At 44.4% G+C, this 16,482-nt stretch overlaps 1 protein-coding gene across 3 annotated transcripts in view; it reads right to left on the bottom strand.

Moving 5' to 3' along the window:
• The window catches only part of Gpd2 (glycerol-3-phosphate dehydrogenase 2), a 176,273-nt gene that overhangs the window by 129,651 nt on the left and 30,140 nt on the right, over positions 1-16,482 (bottom strand). The window contains exon 1 of one of the 3 annotated variants that reach the window (XM_041631436.1): positions 8,734-9,065. The exons of 1 other annotated variant lie outside the window; for it this stretch is intronic. The gene's annotated coding sequence lies outside the window, so the exon portion shown is untranslated. Of the gene's footprint in view, positions 1-8,114; positions 8,597-8,733; positions 9,066-16,482 lie in introns of those variants that run through there. One more of the 3 variants, XM_041631435.1, reaches the window with a different exon arrangement.

The following is a 16,482-nucleotide window of genomic DNA, read 5'->3' as shown; positions in this document are numbered from 1 at the left end:
AGGAGAACCAAGAGTTCAAGTCTAGCTTAGGCCACCTAGTGATAAGGGCCAGCCTAAACCACATTCCTATCTCCAAGAGAAAAGGCAGGGGAAGGGCAAGGAAATAAATGGGCATAGGATTATCTCTTCATAACTTCCTTCATGAAGATTTCCGGAGTCTCTGCTGAACCAGAAAGAAGCTGTGTGACTTTGAATGAGTAACTGGATTTCTCTGATCTCCCTTAATCATCAGTACAACAAGATTCCCTGCTGCTGGAAGAAACAATAGATACAGAGTGAACAATAAAAATGTCTCACCAGGGCCAAGGGCTAAGAACGAGTACCGTGGTTATTGGTTGCCTGGGCAGAAGTGGAACTCACTGTGATCCTCGCATCTCAACCTCCCAAAGGCTGTATTACTTTTATTAATAGTAAAAGCTACAATTGGGTGAAATCTCTGCATCCCTTTTATTTTAATATGCTGTGAATCTGGCAGCGTGAGTGGTACACATGTATCTCAGATACTTAATGGTAAGTTGGAATGGAAGTACAGGTTAATGTTAACAAGAATGCTTTTAAAAAGTGAAAAAATAGATAGAAATATATTTAAGACGAGCCATATGGGGGCTGGAGAAATGGCTCAGTGGTTCTTCCAGAGGACCTGGATTCAATTCCCAGCACCCACATTGCAGCTCACAACTGTAACTCCAGTTCCAGGGATCCAACACCCTCACACAGATATACATGCAGGCAAAACACCAATGCACATAAAAGAAAAATTTTAATAAAAAAAAAAAAAACAGATGATCCCTGTGAGCATAGGCCTAGAGGGAGCAGCAGGGCATATAGCTTCATGTGGAAGGGAAGCCACATCCCCAAAGGCTAGAGACAGGATCTCTTAAGTGCACACAATAAAGAAAGTCAGGCGAGGGTCAACAGTAAACAGCACCCTTGGCAAGACTGGCTTCCTAGTAAACAGGATAGGAGTAATACCACTTTATGTTTTCTGCGGGCTTCAAATTCCTGAAGTCTAAGCTACTTCCCTGAATAGAGGGAAACCGCGAGGTTCAGAGACTGGGCAAAACCATGTCAGTGGTGCTCAGAAGCAAAAGCCTCCCCTCGGGGTCACCTTTGACCTCCTACATAAATGGTCCTTGAGTTTTTGGTTCCTTACAATCCGGAGAACTTGGAGGCTGGAAAGAAGGCTCAGTAATTAAGAGCCCTTCCTTGCTCTTGCAGAGACCCCAACTTGGGTTTCCCAGCACCCATGCTGGATGGTTGTAACTCCAGCTCCAGAGGATCCAATGCCCTTTTCTGGCTCCCATGGACACCCAAAAATGCAGGACATACCCTCACACACATGAATAAAAACAAAAATAACTAGCTTTTAAAATGAAAGGACCAGAAACTTTATTTGATAATGGTGACAAGCTTTTAACAACTACCTCCTTAGAATTTGCCAGATTCTTCAGTGGCTTTTAGTTTTTGTTGCTGCTGTGGCTTTTTTTTCTGTTTTCATTTGGTTGGCCTTGGTTTTTTGTTTTGAGACCAGGTCTCTCCACACCTGGCTGTCCTGAAACTCACTATGCAACTATGTAGCCCAGGCTAGCCTAGAACTCAAAGAGTTCTCACTTTACCTAAAGTGCTGAGACAAAAAGATGGCCTATCATGTCCTCCTTGTTTTTATTTTTTCAAACAGGGTCTAAGTAGCTCAGGCTTTGACCTATGTAAATCTCCCACACCCCTTTCCCAAAGTCCCAAGTGCTAGGTTTATCCATGGACACAACCCACTCAGTTAGGATTTTGTTTTCCTAAGAAACTTGATTAGGTAGGGAGGTGAGGAACGGGGAAACCAGTGAAGTAAAGGAGCCTCCAAGCCTCAGTAGCGCTGACAGAGATAGGAATCATGTGTCCTCCTGGTTTATAGAATCTTTCAGTAATTTTTTTGAGGGATTGCTTTTAGAATATCAGTTTGACTGATGCAATTGCCTCTTCGCAAATATCCTAGAAACTGCCAAATGTGTAGGGGAAAAGAGAAGGCGTTTAACGATAACGCTTATAATATCCAATTGGGCTAATTATCTGAAATGTAGCTAGTACGTGTCATCCGCTGCCCAATCACACCCAGCTCAAACCAACTGCTTACTTCTTAAATAAGTAAAGTTTACTCTTAAATGAGTAAGCTATGAGAGGATCAGATATCCAACAGTATTTGGTCTGTGTCCTGCAAGTAAGTAAGCTATGAGAGGATCACATATCCAACAGTATTTGGTCTGTGTCCTGCAAGGCACTTGGGTAAGACACCTGAGGTCTATAAATCTGTTATCTGTCATATTGGTGGCACACATCTTTAATCCCAGCACTTTGGAGGCAGAGGCAGGAGGATCTCTGAGTTCAAGACCAGCCTGGTCTACAAAGTGATTTCCATGACAGCCAGAGCTACAAAGAGAAACCTAGTCTTGAAAAACCAAAAACGGGTGAAGATGGAAGAGCACAGCAAGCCACAGCTGTAGAAATACGTAGGCTTAAAGAATTCTAGCTAACGCCCACTTTGACAGGACCCAAGGAGAGAGGCAGAACCCAGGAGCAAAGCTGGATGTTTCCTGACCTCCAAGACAAATGCTTAGACCTGATCCCACAGCACAGGAGAAGGCCAGGAAGGGTGGAACAGAGAGGAGAACATCAAAAGCGCTTCTGACTGTACTACAATGAAACATAACATCCTTTATTTATTCAGTTTAAATCAAAGGAAAAGGACCTTGAGAACCTGGTACTCTAAACTATTGTTTTTGTCACTTTGAAATATATTTAGAAGATTATTGGGTTATATTGGCATATAATAGCATAAAATCTTAGCCAGATGTTTCCGAATCTCTTTTCATTGAACATAACGTTCCCTCTTCACGTGTATATAATTTCCACTAGGCCCTGGTGACCATCAGCAAAAACAAGGGAATAATTCCAGTTGTAACACTCAAGTTTCTCCAAGTCTGTGAGTACTGTCACCAAATCTTAGGCAGAGACAATCTTGCCCAACACCACCAGCTTCCTTAAATCTCATCTTTCAGAAACTGGCCTCTCTGTTACAGGTTTGAGGTCTCCTTTCCCTGACAAGTAAAATCAGTCATAAAATTGCATATGTGGTCAGTCAAAGATAAGAGTATCCACAAGACATCCCTATCTGAAGAACAGAAAGTTTGAGAAGTCTAAAGTCATTGCTCAAAAGGTACCCACACTATTACAGTAGCTCACTGTTCAGAAATAAATTAGTGTTTACATCTTCCTGAACAGCTAAGAGATGCTCCAAGTAATGTCAGATTGTTACTCCAGATGAACAAGAACACTGCCCCTCTACTCACAGCACTTCTGACACCAAATGTATAGGGTTTTTGTTTGTTTATTTGTTTACATGAATTGTTCTTCCAGTTCCGCAAGAACACCAACCAACGAGTCCTATAATTTAACTCGAATTCTGATAGCACAGCCTTCATCGGTTAGGGGTTCAGATCCACAAGCTGCCCCCTCCCCCAAACACACACAAAAGCACTTCAGACAGCGGTCACACAATCGGTTTCCCAAGTTACCAACACTTCTGCCAATTTACCTTCAAGTCTAGGATCCCCACCCCGTCTCAGGTTTAGTAACAGGCTATGATAACTCAGATCCAGAGAAAGGCGTTTATAAGTCTACTGTAAAGACAGCATAAAGAATGAAAATGAACTGGGCGTGGTGTTGCATGCCTTTGATCCCAGCAGAGGCAGGGAGATCTCTGTAAATTCCAGACCAGCCTGACCTACAGAGCAAGTTCCAGGGCAGCCAAGGCTACAATAGTGAGATTCATTCCGGATATATGAACAGGGAATAAAGTGCACGGTGCAGTATGGGAACAGGGCCAAGGAGTTTCCCTCCCTCTCAGGTCTTCTCACCCTTCAAATATTCAGAAACTCCAGTTTTTTCCAAATCAAGTAACTTAGCGTTTTAAGAAGGCTTCATACGTAGGCAAGACGGTCAGACCACAGGCTGTTCCTGATTATCTCTAGCCTCTTGGTCCTCCACAGGCAGCGAGGTGAGATGGAAGTTTCAACTCTGACCTCAAAGTCTCCTGCACTCAGCTACCATCCCTGAAGCTATTAACTACGAGACACTCAGCTCCTATCCCTGACGCTGTCTACAGACTCATTAGCAATCTCATGAATTCACAAAAGTGTACTCAGCCCAGAAATTCCAAGAATCTTAGAACTTAAAACAAACTTGGAACTTCCTGGGTCAGAAACAGGGAGACTCTGTGCCTCTTCTTTTCCTGCTCTGTTTGTTAAGACAGGTGGCCTTGAACGCCAGACTCTTGAGTGGTGGCATTAAATGTGTATACTAACACACCCACCTCCTGTTTTCAATATTACAAAATATCTGAGAATAAATAAGAATTAAGAAGAATTAAAATTGCTTATTTGCTATTTCTTCACATCAATTTTAATGAGCTAACCAAGGCTTCACCTATCAATATCACAAACCATGCTTTCCTGCACAAATAGCAAATCTGATATTGCAAGAATCAGAACAAAACTCTTAACTGAAAAATGGGAAATAAGTGTACAGATAAGGCTGAGTGGGTTGGATCGCTGTGAGCACTGGGCTAACCTGGTCTACATAGCTAGTTTCAGGCCATCCAGGTTTATAAATTGAGATCTTGTCTCTATAAATAAATAACACAGATGATACATGATATCACATACAATGAGTGAAACAGAAAAGCAAAAGTCACTAACAAAAGACAAAAGGGCTAGAAAACAAGCAAATAATAATAAATAATAACAGTCACATTCACTGAGAGACTCCAGTTAGAATTCAAAACAAACTGGTCACAATCACTAGCTACACTCCTCAGGTATTCCCTCAAACCGTTAGCTTCCTTCCGTCAGCATCTCTGGGTATTTTGTTTTCTTTTGTTTTTTTCAAGAAAGGGTCTCACTATGCAGCTTTAGCTGTCCTGAACCTCACCAGGCTGGCCTCAAACTCACAGAAGTCTGCCTGCCTCTGCCTCCCACGTCCTGGGATTACATGCATATAACACTCCATTCCACTCCACCAGCATCTCTTGCTTTCTCTCTCCGGTGACTCTGAGACATCTCTCTGGCTGGATAACAAAGCAGCGTTTCTCAAGCTGTGTGTGGATCAAAACCTTCACAGGGTAGCATATCAAATATTTACATTATTATACATAACAGCAACAAAATTACAGCTATGAAACAGCAACAAAATAATTTTATAGTTGGGGGTTACCACAATATAAGGAACATCACTGAGAACCACTGTAATAAAAGAAGAGGTCTATCCTAAAGCTTTCAGGCATTTCCTGGCTTGCAACCATCTTGGCTCTTTTCTTTCTCCATAAAAGATCAATGTGATCACCAGCCAATCGTTATATATGTTTTATTCATCTTGTCAACAATTCAAAAACAAGGCACGTAAACACAATAAAGTATGTCCTTTGCAATTCACAGAAGTAACATTTCCTCTACCTATAATACTACCTTTTCTCAATGTAGTCGAATTAGCCAAGTGTTTTCATGAGCATTTAAAACCTGTTTCAAAGCCATGAGTGATAACACCTTCTTATAATCTTAGTATTCCAGAGGTTGAGGCAGGGAGGATTTCCATGACTTCCAGACTTAAGTCTGGACCAATCCTACCTCCTAAAATGATCATCTTGTTTGTCTTTAGGCAGTTTTAAGCCTGTTATCCATGGTACTCTCAGCAACATCACTTGTCTCTAAAGAGTTGAGCCATCTACAGTCATCTGTAGGATCAGGAATAACTCCTGAGAAATTTCTCATTAGGTGTTCTATCATTCTGAGAAACATCACAGGATTTGCATAAACTTAGGTGGTTTCCATCTCACTCGGCAAGACTTTCGTGGGACCATAGTTACATAGGTAGCTGGTTAAAATGTCAGGGGGCAGCTGAATGCATGTTTTCTCCCACTAAACAAACTCCATACATTAATAAAAAAACAGATAACATGAATTTTGCTTTATCTACTATTTATTGCTACATAATCCTACACACAAAATGCATAAAACTTCCTTTAAGAAACCAAATGTAGCCAGGCGGTGGTGGCACAGGCCTTTAATCCCAGCACTTGGGAGGCGGAGCTAGGCGGATCTCTGTGAGTTTGAGGCCAGCCTGATCTACAAGAACAGGCTCCAAAGCTACAGAGAAACCCTGTCTCAAAAAAAACTAAAACGAAAAGAAAAAAAGCCGAATGTACTACCTATGTAATTTCTGGTGCCTTCTGAAGAATTGTTTTTGCGCTGGGGAACACAAAGAATCAAGCTTCAGAAAACATCAACATGTTCCAAAACTAAAGAAAAGCAATTAGATAATGGTCTGGGAATTGTTAATAATCATAGCTGCCACTAGCCCTCCTCCTACTGCCCCAACTAAAGGGGAAGATTCTGGATAATTCATGCTTACCATATGAGAACTGAATTACCTGCCTAGCTGTATTCTTTCCCCAAAATTTGCTTTTTCAATACAAAAAAAAAAAAAAAGGAGGAAGGAAACTAACATTTTAGAAACAGATTGCCTCTGGAGCATATTCCCAGGGATTGTAGTTCTGCTCTACATTATAACCCATGGTTTGCTTGTGACACTTAGTGAGTTTCAATATGTTCCCTCAGGCCAAAAAAAAAAATCTGTTTCTTAGATTCTGATACATTGTTCCAGGTTAGTCAGGGCTTGAGAAAGCATTTGTGAGAGCTTAGTAGAAGTCAGTGGCCGTTCCAGGTCCTAGAGATCTCAAAATGTCTAAGACACACCATACCCAAGTCAAAGCTTACATCCTGGAGCTGCACCGGACGTAAATAAAATAACCACATAGGATTATGTAAGAATTATATCAGTTTGGCATCGTGATTTATCCAGAGTGGTCTTCAAATCGTGATTGCCCTATAAATATTAATTACAAGACCTAAGCAAGAAGGCACAACACCCATTGAGAACTGCTAACTCTGTTTTGCTCATTAACAGAACCACGCAATTGCCTTCCCCTGGTGTCTAGAATGACTTTATAAACTTGACTATGTGACCTCTCCGAACACAGAGTTCTAACGATTTTGTCTCTCTTCTCACCCATTACGTCACTGGGGTGAAGGGTTAAACTGCTAAAATAAGGGAAGTATGGTCATTTGACTAATGTCCCTATGAGAAACATGGGGAGGTTTCAACACACTAATCATTAAGGCCCCCGAGACAGCACAATGCCATTGGGCAATGGCATCCAGGCTTCGTGGTCTGATCAATAGTGACTGAGTTGTCCCTGGTCCCAGGGTGGCCATCGCCAGTACTTTCCACCTTCAAAAGGGAAACTCCGAGGCGCTAAACTTTGGAATATATGCAAATTACAAAGTTTTGTTTTAAGCAACGAGGACATTAATTTACCAACTTCCTTCTCGCACCCATTTGTACAAATTGACAAATTTAACTGTTGGCTGTTTCTGTAGCAACCTCCTGGGATATTTACGGGTTGTGTCACTTGGATGAGCCTGTCAATGAGATTTTGGAAGAACTTGTGTCGGTGCAGAAAAGCTGTTTCAGGGGTACCTGTATCTCCGCACGGGGAGAAGGAAGGTCTCGGGACCACTATCTGCTAAGACCCTTTGAGCCACCGCACTCAGCAAACTTTCTTTAACTAGAAGCAGTTGCCTTGTGGAGAGTGGAAGCTGTTGCTGGTGTACACGGTGCGTTTCCTCATAGTCCAGTCACACCCTGGCAATTGAGTTTCTCAAAGAAAGCCTCCTCCCTCCTCCAGAAGGGTCTTCGACCCTCACCACAGAAGGAAACAGCAATCCTCCTCACCGGAGGAGCCGCGTTCGCAAGTGAAAAGTTTGCATAAAGTTTCACTGATGTGCAGACTCCCTACCTCTTCCTAGGGAAAGTGGATTACAAAGGTATTCCAGCCTCGTCTAGCCCTGACCGAGAAGAAAGTCTCAAGCCTCCCCCAGTTTCCCGCCACCACCACCTCCACCTCCGCCACACCTCAGCCCCACAGAGTCCGAGTCAGGGTGCTCAGAAAAGGGACCACTTTCCCCTAGAAGCCAGGGCGGAGGAGAAGCGGGTGGCCAGGACGCACACACCTGAGATCAGTCCTCACGCGCGAGGGGACAGCGGGTGGGCAGGGGCGCCAGGATCCTCCAGCCAGGGCGGAGTCGGCCTCGCCGAGAACCAGAGTGGCCCTGGGCTCGCGGCGAGCGCGCCGGGATGTCACCGGGTCAGGCGGGGCCACGGTAACCCGACCCGCCCGCCGACGCCCCTCCCGGACACTTCCTCCTCCCACCTCGTGCGCCTCCGCCTCCCCGGGGGATGACCCTGCGACTCCCCCACCGCGTGCGCCGCGACACCGCGGGCCCGGGCTCTTTGGCCCGGCGGGGGAAACGCGGAAGTGCAGGCTGGTGTGCGAGCCGCGGGCGGGGAAGGGCGGCTGCAGACTCGCGCTCTGGGCCTCGCGGGGACGTGAGCTGGCCCTGCCCCCCGCCCCGGGGTGATCGATCCTGCTCTGCGCCGGGGCGGAGAGGGACTCCAGACCCCGCCACTCCTCGCCAGCTGGAGGGAAGACGAGCTGGCTGAGCTAGGCCCTGGAAGCCGGCGGGGTGTCGGGTTCCTGTCCCTCCCCACGCTGGCCACCCCCCCCCCCCACTGCCATCTGCCCGGGAAGGAGGATGTTCGCCCTCCAGCTGCCCGCCGGGAATGCCTTACCTGATCACGCGTCGCGCGTCCCCAGATCCGGCGCTCCCCCCCCTCCCCCACCGCACCTCTCAGTCGCCAGGCTTCCCTGGGCCTACAAAGGCGTCTAGGAGTCGGGGGACCCTGGGGACAGGGCCTGCAGCTCTCGGCCCGGCTACCCCAGCGCGTTCTGCGGCCGCTCCAGGCCTCTTGACCCCAGGCCTGAATGCTATAGCACAGTGACCCTGGGAGAAGACCAAGCCCGGTCAGCAGGGGTGGGATGCTGAGCACTGGCCCAACAGGGCCCAGCCCTCGTACAGGTTGGGGGAGGCGGAGAGCCCTGGCTGCGGAGCCACAGGCTTCCCACTTGCACCCCCTCCCAACCCGACCCTGCCCACTGAGCATGCCCAGCTCACTTGTTGCTACTACAAGGGTTAGGCAAACCCAATGGTACCCAAAGAGGGGTTAGGTTGGGTTCCGAAAGACCCCGCTTTGTTAAGGCTTTAAATCATGAGATTTAAGTGTTTCCACCCACCGTGGTGTTAGAAAATTATGGAGGTACTGATCTGAAAAGCTCCTCAAATAAAGCAGCTAAATTAGTTTGAGGGAAAGTGTAACAGTGTTTAGTAATCGATTGTATATATATATATATATATATATATATATATATATATATATATATATGGTTTTTCGAGACAGGGTTTCTCTTGGAGCTCAGTCTGTAGACCGTACTGGGCCTGGAACTCCTTCCTGCCTCTGCCTCCCAAGTGCTAGGATTAAAGCCCTGGGCCACCAACGCCCATCTTTTTTTTTTTTTTTTTTTTTTTTTTTTTTTTTTTTTTTTTTTTTTTGCTTTTTCGAGACAGGGTTTCTCTGTGGTTTTGGAGCCTGTCCTGGAACTAGCTCTTGTAGACCAGGCTGATCTCGAACTCACAGAAATCTGCCTGCCTCTGCCTCCCGAGTGCTGGGATTAAAGCCCTGGGCCGACAACGCCAACCTTTATTTAGTATTCTTAAACACTGAAGAATTCCTCGTAGAAATGTGTGGGGTCACAGATTCCTAGTAACTTCCGGGAGCCCACCACAGTCTCTGGAGACAATCCACTGACTCCCCACCTTGGACCTGATAAAATGTTAAGGCCAACAGCTCTCACTGTGAAGCTTCCATCCCTGTACCACTGAATGAGTTTGGAATTGGAGCCTGGAAATCTTTAGCATTTAAAAATATGTTTTTCACAGTACAGCTCTCGTGCCTCGGTACAGCATCATCTGAGAACTTGGCAGAAATGCAAATTGTCTGCACGGGAGACTTACCTGAGGTTGAACACCAGCCCTAAACAGCCCTCCTCCAGATCCGGCTTCACCCTAGTGGTTGAGAGCCAGCCAGCATTCAGTAGCTCAGTCCTAGATTATTCTGGTGTGAGAATCCTCTAAGTAAACCAATGACTTTGGCTTGGGGTGGGGGTTTGTTTTGTTTTTCAGATCCCAAACAGTTACTTAGAAGTTCAATGGATTTCTCACAAAGAACTAGGTTGAAATCAGGTCCCTCCCATACTGGCTTTTCTTCCCACCAATTCACCTAGAAGAGTTCAGTTCCTGGATATGGGAAACGCCCCAACATTCACTTTTGTACTCTGAGGCCTATAATAGCTATTTAAATGTTTGTTGATTTTAAATGTATGCTTGCGTGAACAGTTTGTTCCAGGCCCTACTAAGTCCTCTTCCTCGCCTCCTTGTTAACTACCACCCCCCCCACTCCCCACCCCTCCCCCCCCCCCCCCCCCCCCCCCCCCCCCCCCCCCCCCCCCGCTTTTGCTCTCAGGAAACCTCAAACTGAGCTCCCTTCAGACCCTGGGCCTGAATGAGAGAGGCTGTAGAAAAAAGTCAGAAGCACTGGGTAGCATTGCACTTGACAAACACTGGCCTCAAAATGATAAAGATCAGCATAGTAAGTATCCAGTTGGATTCCAAGAGCCCAAAGGGAAAAGGTGTGTGGGTGAGAGCCGCGAGCCAGGAAGCAATCCTGAACAGCCCACATTCTGTTGTCAAAACCAAAGCATTTCAGCATTCTTCGTGAGTGTGTGTGTGTGTGTGTGTGTGTGTGTGTGTGTGTGTGTATCACATCTCATCTCAACCAGTGCTTTGAATAAAAGGAGTAAAATCCAAGAGGAAAATGTTCCGCGGCAGATATTTCCATGAATGAAAATGATTGTTCAGGCCCCAACTAACTTAGAGCATGTTCAAAAACAAAACTGAACAGCTTTGTTCTGTCTGCAGATAGAGACAGAGGAAAGCTATGAGTTCAAGACCAGCATAGCAAGTTCCTGGACAGCCAGAGCTACAGTGAGGAATAGCTGGGGGGGGGGGGGAGTGCGGAGGAGGGGAGAGGGGCGCTATAATTTTCAAAGCAAATGCCATGCCAGATAATTTTTAAATGTACAGGTTTAAGATAACTTTAAAATCTCACAGAAACTCATAAAATCAAAGAGTATTCTTGTTTATTTATTTTTGAGACTGGGTCTCTCTACAGTTCTGGCTGTCCTGGAACTCACTGCATGGTCCAGGTAGATCTCCAACTCACAGAGAGCTTACTGCCTCTGCCCTCTGAGTGTGAGGTTAAAGGCATATGCCACCACACCCGGCTCCATCAAATATTTTTGGGAGGAATACCTTATATAATATAAAGGCATCTTTCCCTTCTCCGTCTAACATGTAATGCTTTAAAGCCATTTTAAGGCTGCTGTTTGTAAATGACAGATTGGGCATTTGTTCAACATTCCTGTCTCTGCCCAGATGTCTTGCTTTTATTGTGAAAAAAAAAAAAAAAACACTCCACGGGAAGAATTGGCTTGGGGATCGGAATATCTAAGAGGAGCACAGCTTTCCAAAGGCCTCAGCAAGTTCTTGTCATAAAGATAGAAACTGCATAGGGAATGAGAGGACACTTGTTGGTTTAGGAATTGCCCTTTGAAATTAATTTTTTACAATAAACTTACAAATAACATTTTTATTTTAAGTTTTTTTAAAAAAAAATAAAAAAGTGGCTCGAGAGATGGCTCCGTAGTTAAGAATATTTGTGTTTGGCTGGAAATCTCCAACTCACTCCTTCTTGACCCAGAAAGCCCCATTTCTCCCTTCAAGCCCCGCCCTCTCTGAGGGTACCAGCAAAGCTTCCAAAAAGCCCAGTTCTGTATTCTTAGTGGCTGCAGTGGCTCCTCCCCTGAAGTTGCCCATGGCCCAGTCCTTGCCTAAAGCATGTCATACTTGGGCACAAACCCAGCTTGTGGAGGACATGACATCATCACCCCTCACCTACAGGGTATTGAGGCTCCTTGCTTTAGTTCAGGCAGTGACTTCTCCTGCCTCAGCCCCTGGGGCTGGAGAATTCACTCGGGAGTTGTTTGGCTCAAACTAAACCTGTTCTTTTACTTTTTTCAATTCAGCCTGAAATGGCTTTCTGTGTCACAAGAGAAACCTACTATCAAGGTATAGAAAATCTATTAATTTACTTTTTCCAGAGGACCATCGCTCAATTTCCAGCACCCAGATGGCAGCTCACAACCCTCTGTGACTCCAGCTCCAAGAAATTCAACATCTCTGGCCTCTGAGGATCTATATCCATGTGTATATACCCACATACAGACACACACAATTATACATACCTAAAAGTAATAATAATAAGAAGAAGAGTACTTTTCTTTTAACATCAGATGCTTGCTGCTGCTACTTTTGATCATGGAATTCAAACCAAAAAAGTGAGTTTAGGGATGGGGAACAAAGTGGGTGTTGGGAAAGAGGTCTGGATCCTTACCAAATTGAAAAATGTGAAGCTGTTGTTGGAGCAAAGGCAGTCCTGAAGAACATTATCTTGGGGCTATAAAAGTCTGAAGGACTACTTGCCATCATAAGCATGACTAAGCATTTGGAAAGCAGCTGCGTTTTCTGACTTACAGATTGCCGGTGTCAAACAACTTTGGTGCCACCTAACTTTGCTTGTACTCCTAAGAAAACAGGCATAAGCCTGTAGTTCCAGCTACTTGGAAGGCTGCAGCAGGAAGAACACTAGTTCAGGACCTGCCTGAACTCCAAAGAGAATAAAAGGCCCATCTGAAAGGCTGAGCCAGACTCTGTCTCAATTTTAAAAAGTCAAAATAAGAGAGAGCCAGGGCTATCGTCCAGCAGCAGCATCTGCCGATGGGCTTAGCATGCTGAGCACCAGCATTGCTCCCTGAGCTTCCTGCCTGCACAGTGGCCCCAGCTCCTGGAGTCACAGCTAGAGCTGCTCCCCCATCCATGCCTCCCCACTACCCTCCATGATGGGCTCGCCTCAACCTGTGGGCCACAAAAACACCCTTCCTTCCTGAAGTTACTGTTGTCAAATATTTCGCCACAGTAAGGAGAGCAGTGACTAACACTTCCAGACATCCACCAGATCCTGTCACAGGCAAGTGAAAAGCTAGTGAATGTCACAAAAGCCTATTTGCAGTTCCTGCTCCTACCCCAGACAAAGGCTTCCTTCAGAGCCCAGCATGTGGGCCTCCAAAAACAGTGATTATTTTTTTTTAATTTAACTAAAAAGTAAACAAACCCATAGGGACTTACTCAGGTTTTCCCTCAGCTTTCCAGATGTTTCTTTCATGCACTTGTATGTTTGTTTGCTGCTTTGTTACAGTTTGGGGACCTGCATTTAGGACACCCACAGCATGGCTGTATATGGCTACATTAGATCTTGTTCATTTTCAGAGAAACAGATTTTTCCCCCTTACCAAGCATGTTCACTGTTCATCAACGCCCACAATAAAATTTATTAAATATTAGAAGTAGAAAGAACCACAGATGGCATCGGCCTCCCAACTTCTGTTTTACTAAGGTGCAGAAGTAAACTTAAATAACTTCCTTGAAACTGTATTATTAGCTGAACAGAAATAAGAGTGAAAGGGAGAAACTGGGTAGTATTAGAACACCGTATGAGCCTCCGGTACATCTTCACCCATGGTCTGCTTCTGTATATGGTGTCCTCATCAGTGACAGATGTTAATAGGAACCAGTCATGTGCTGTTTACTCTATACCAGACACTACTCTTTAGTGAAACATACATAATTTTTATATTTGTTTATTTGTTATCATTGCTATAATTTTAATAATAATAGTTATTATTATTATTGACAGTGTTGAGGATAAAACCTGGAACATTATGCTTATGAAGCAAGTGCTTTGTCAGTGAGCTCTAGCCCTAGCCTTGCAGGTAATTTTTTCCTTTCTTTTGTTTTGTTTTCTGAGACAGGTTGGTCTAGTGTTTACTCTGAAGGCCAAGCTGGTTTTTGAACTCACAAAGATATGCCTACTTCGGACTCCTCAATCCTGGAATGAAAATGGGGGCACCACCACGCCCAGCAAATACTCTTTAAATCTTAGGTTAACTTGGTGGTTCTTTTTGGTTTTGTTTGGTTCATTTGTGACAAATGAGTAAACTATAGGTAAACATGCCACCCCAACCCAAGGACCAAACAGCCAAAACAGGACTGAATGTGATAATATATGTAAAACACCAGAAAAGCCATTGGATGTGTGCTTTGAGGACTTGGGAAGAGTACTAAACTACAGTCATTCTAATACTTTTTTTATTGTTGTTGTTGTTCATAGTGATGGTGGTGGTAGTGTGTGTGTGTGTGTGTGTGTGTGTGTGTGTGTGTGTGTATGATGGGGTGTGTATACCATATTATGTATCTGATGTCAGAGGACAACTTTATTAGCACCTTGTCCTTTCACCTTTCTGTGGGTTCTGGGGGACCAACTCAAGTGTCCAGCTATGTAGCAAGGACCTATCTGGCCTGATCTATCTCCCTAACCCTCATTCGGACTCTAGGTTGAGCATCCTGTCTAGACCCTCTATCCTAGGGCTCTGTATATTCACATCTCACTTCCACACATTGTTTAGTGGATTTTAATCCATATACCCTAATAATCTCACCTGTTATGTGTAGGAGTGGACAACACCAAGAAGCTAACTAAAAACTAAACAAAGGCAGGCTTACTGCGTCCAAATACAAAAAAAGACACAGCATCACTGAAAGATTAACAGCATTATACAGGGAAATGCTTCATCCTTCCGCGGATGGGGCCAATCTCTTTGAGACCTTAAGATTCAAAGAACTCAGCTAGTAAGTCCCCACCTACTTGTCACATGGATTCTTAACAGCGGAGTTTTAGATGTCTAAAATATCCAACAGCAAATCTCCCCCTATCAATTCACAAGGAGGTAAGATCAGGAATCAAATGAAAATATACGATCCTTGAAAAGATGAAATAAAATACTAAATATATTTTAAGATGGGCACTTGTGGTTTTATGCCCATTTTATAGGAATCTGGGAAAGTGTTCTTAAAATAAAAGTTTAAAGCATCAATATAACGTGGCAGCAAGAAACTTGCCTCGATTTGGAGGCCTTGGGAGGGAAGACAAATGAGTTCTCCCTTCGTGCACAGGCTCAAGCCCTGTTTCTAGGTCTCAGGAAAGCACTGACAACAAGCCTTTGCAAATGCTGATGAGCTAACCCAAATCGTGTTTTCTCTGGAACACAGCCTTCTACTTCAATAGCTCCAGGAAGCTGGCGAGTAAGCAGAAATATCCCAGGAAATTCATGCAGAGAGCAGGGTGAAAGCATTAGCTGAAGTGGAGAACTGGGCTCAGGGCAGTCCGTTGTCATCTGCATGAAGTGGGTAACTGAGCCTAGGACAAGTTGCCCTGGGAATTGGAGATTCCTTCAGTTCTGTGTAGGAAGACTTTATGTCACCTGAGGTCATTTAAAACGCAGCAGATCAAAGCTTAACATAAACTTGATCACAGACTGTGAAGATGAAGAGGACTGGGAGTATTCACTCAATGGTGGATTGTTTGCATAGCAAAAGTAAGGACCTGGGCCTCGTCCCCAGAACTGCACACAAAAGCAACGTGATTAATTAACTAATTTGAAGAGCAAAAATAGATTACAAACAAGCAAGAATGATGTCTTTACATGATTAACTTAAAGATTAGACTGTTTCAGAGGCAGAGGTAGGGAGCTCTCTGTTAGTTCAAGGCCAGCATGATTTACATAGTGAATTTCAAAATGGCTGGGGCTATGCTTTGTAATAAGATTCTCTCTGTCTCTGTCTCTCTCTGACTCTTCCATAGTGTTTTGAGATAGGATTTCTCTGTGCAGCCCTCGCTGTCAGGGAACTCTCTTTAGACTAGGCTGACCTCAAACTTAGAGATCCACCTGCCTGTGCCTCCTGAGTGCCCCCCCCCACCTCCAGACACTAATGTTTCATAGAACTTTGTAGGAAGTATAAGACAGAAGAGCACCCTGTAACACCCTTAAGGAGAAGCTGCAGTTTAATGGATGGTTGTTTGGTTTGGTTGTTTGGATATTGTACTGGGGACTGAATTCCAGTCTCTTCTACTTTTTTGTTGTTGTTGTGGTGTGTGTGTTTGTTTTGTTTAGATACTACATGAGAGAAGGAACATGAAATTTTTTTGTCTTTTGAGTCTGGCTTATTTTGCTTCATATGACGATCTTCCCATCAAATGTCTTGCAAAGCACAAATGTCATGTGTATTTGAGGCCAAATAACAACCATCTATGTGTGTGTATTCATCACATGACAGTCTTTGTCCATCACTATGTTCCCTATAGGCATAATATTTTTATATAAGCTCCCTCTGTAGCATAGGCTATCCTTAAATTTACAGTCATCTTCCTTCTTCAGTCTTTTGGATTATGAAACTACAGATTATGCCACCA

The sequence above is a fragment of the Microtus oregoni genome, unplaced genomic scaffold (assembly GCF_018167655.1).
Source record: "Microtus oregoni isolate MIOR12 unplaced genomic scaffold, Mior012 000037F_ref0000500, whole genome shotgun sequence".
Lineage (NCBI taxonomy): Eukaryota > Metazoa > Chordata > Mammalia > Rodentia > Cricetidae > Microtus > Microtus oregoni.
Note: the sequence above shows the minus strand (reverse complement) of the source record. Positions and strands in the feature narration are given on the sequence as shown.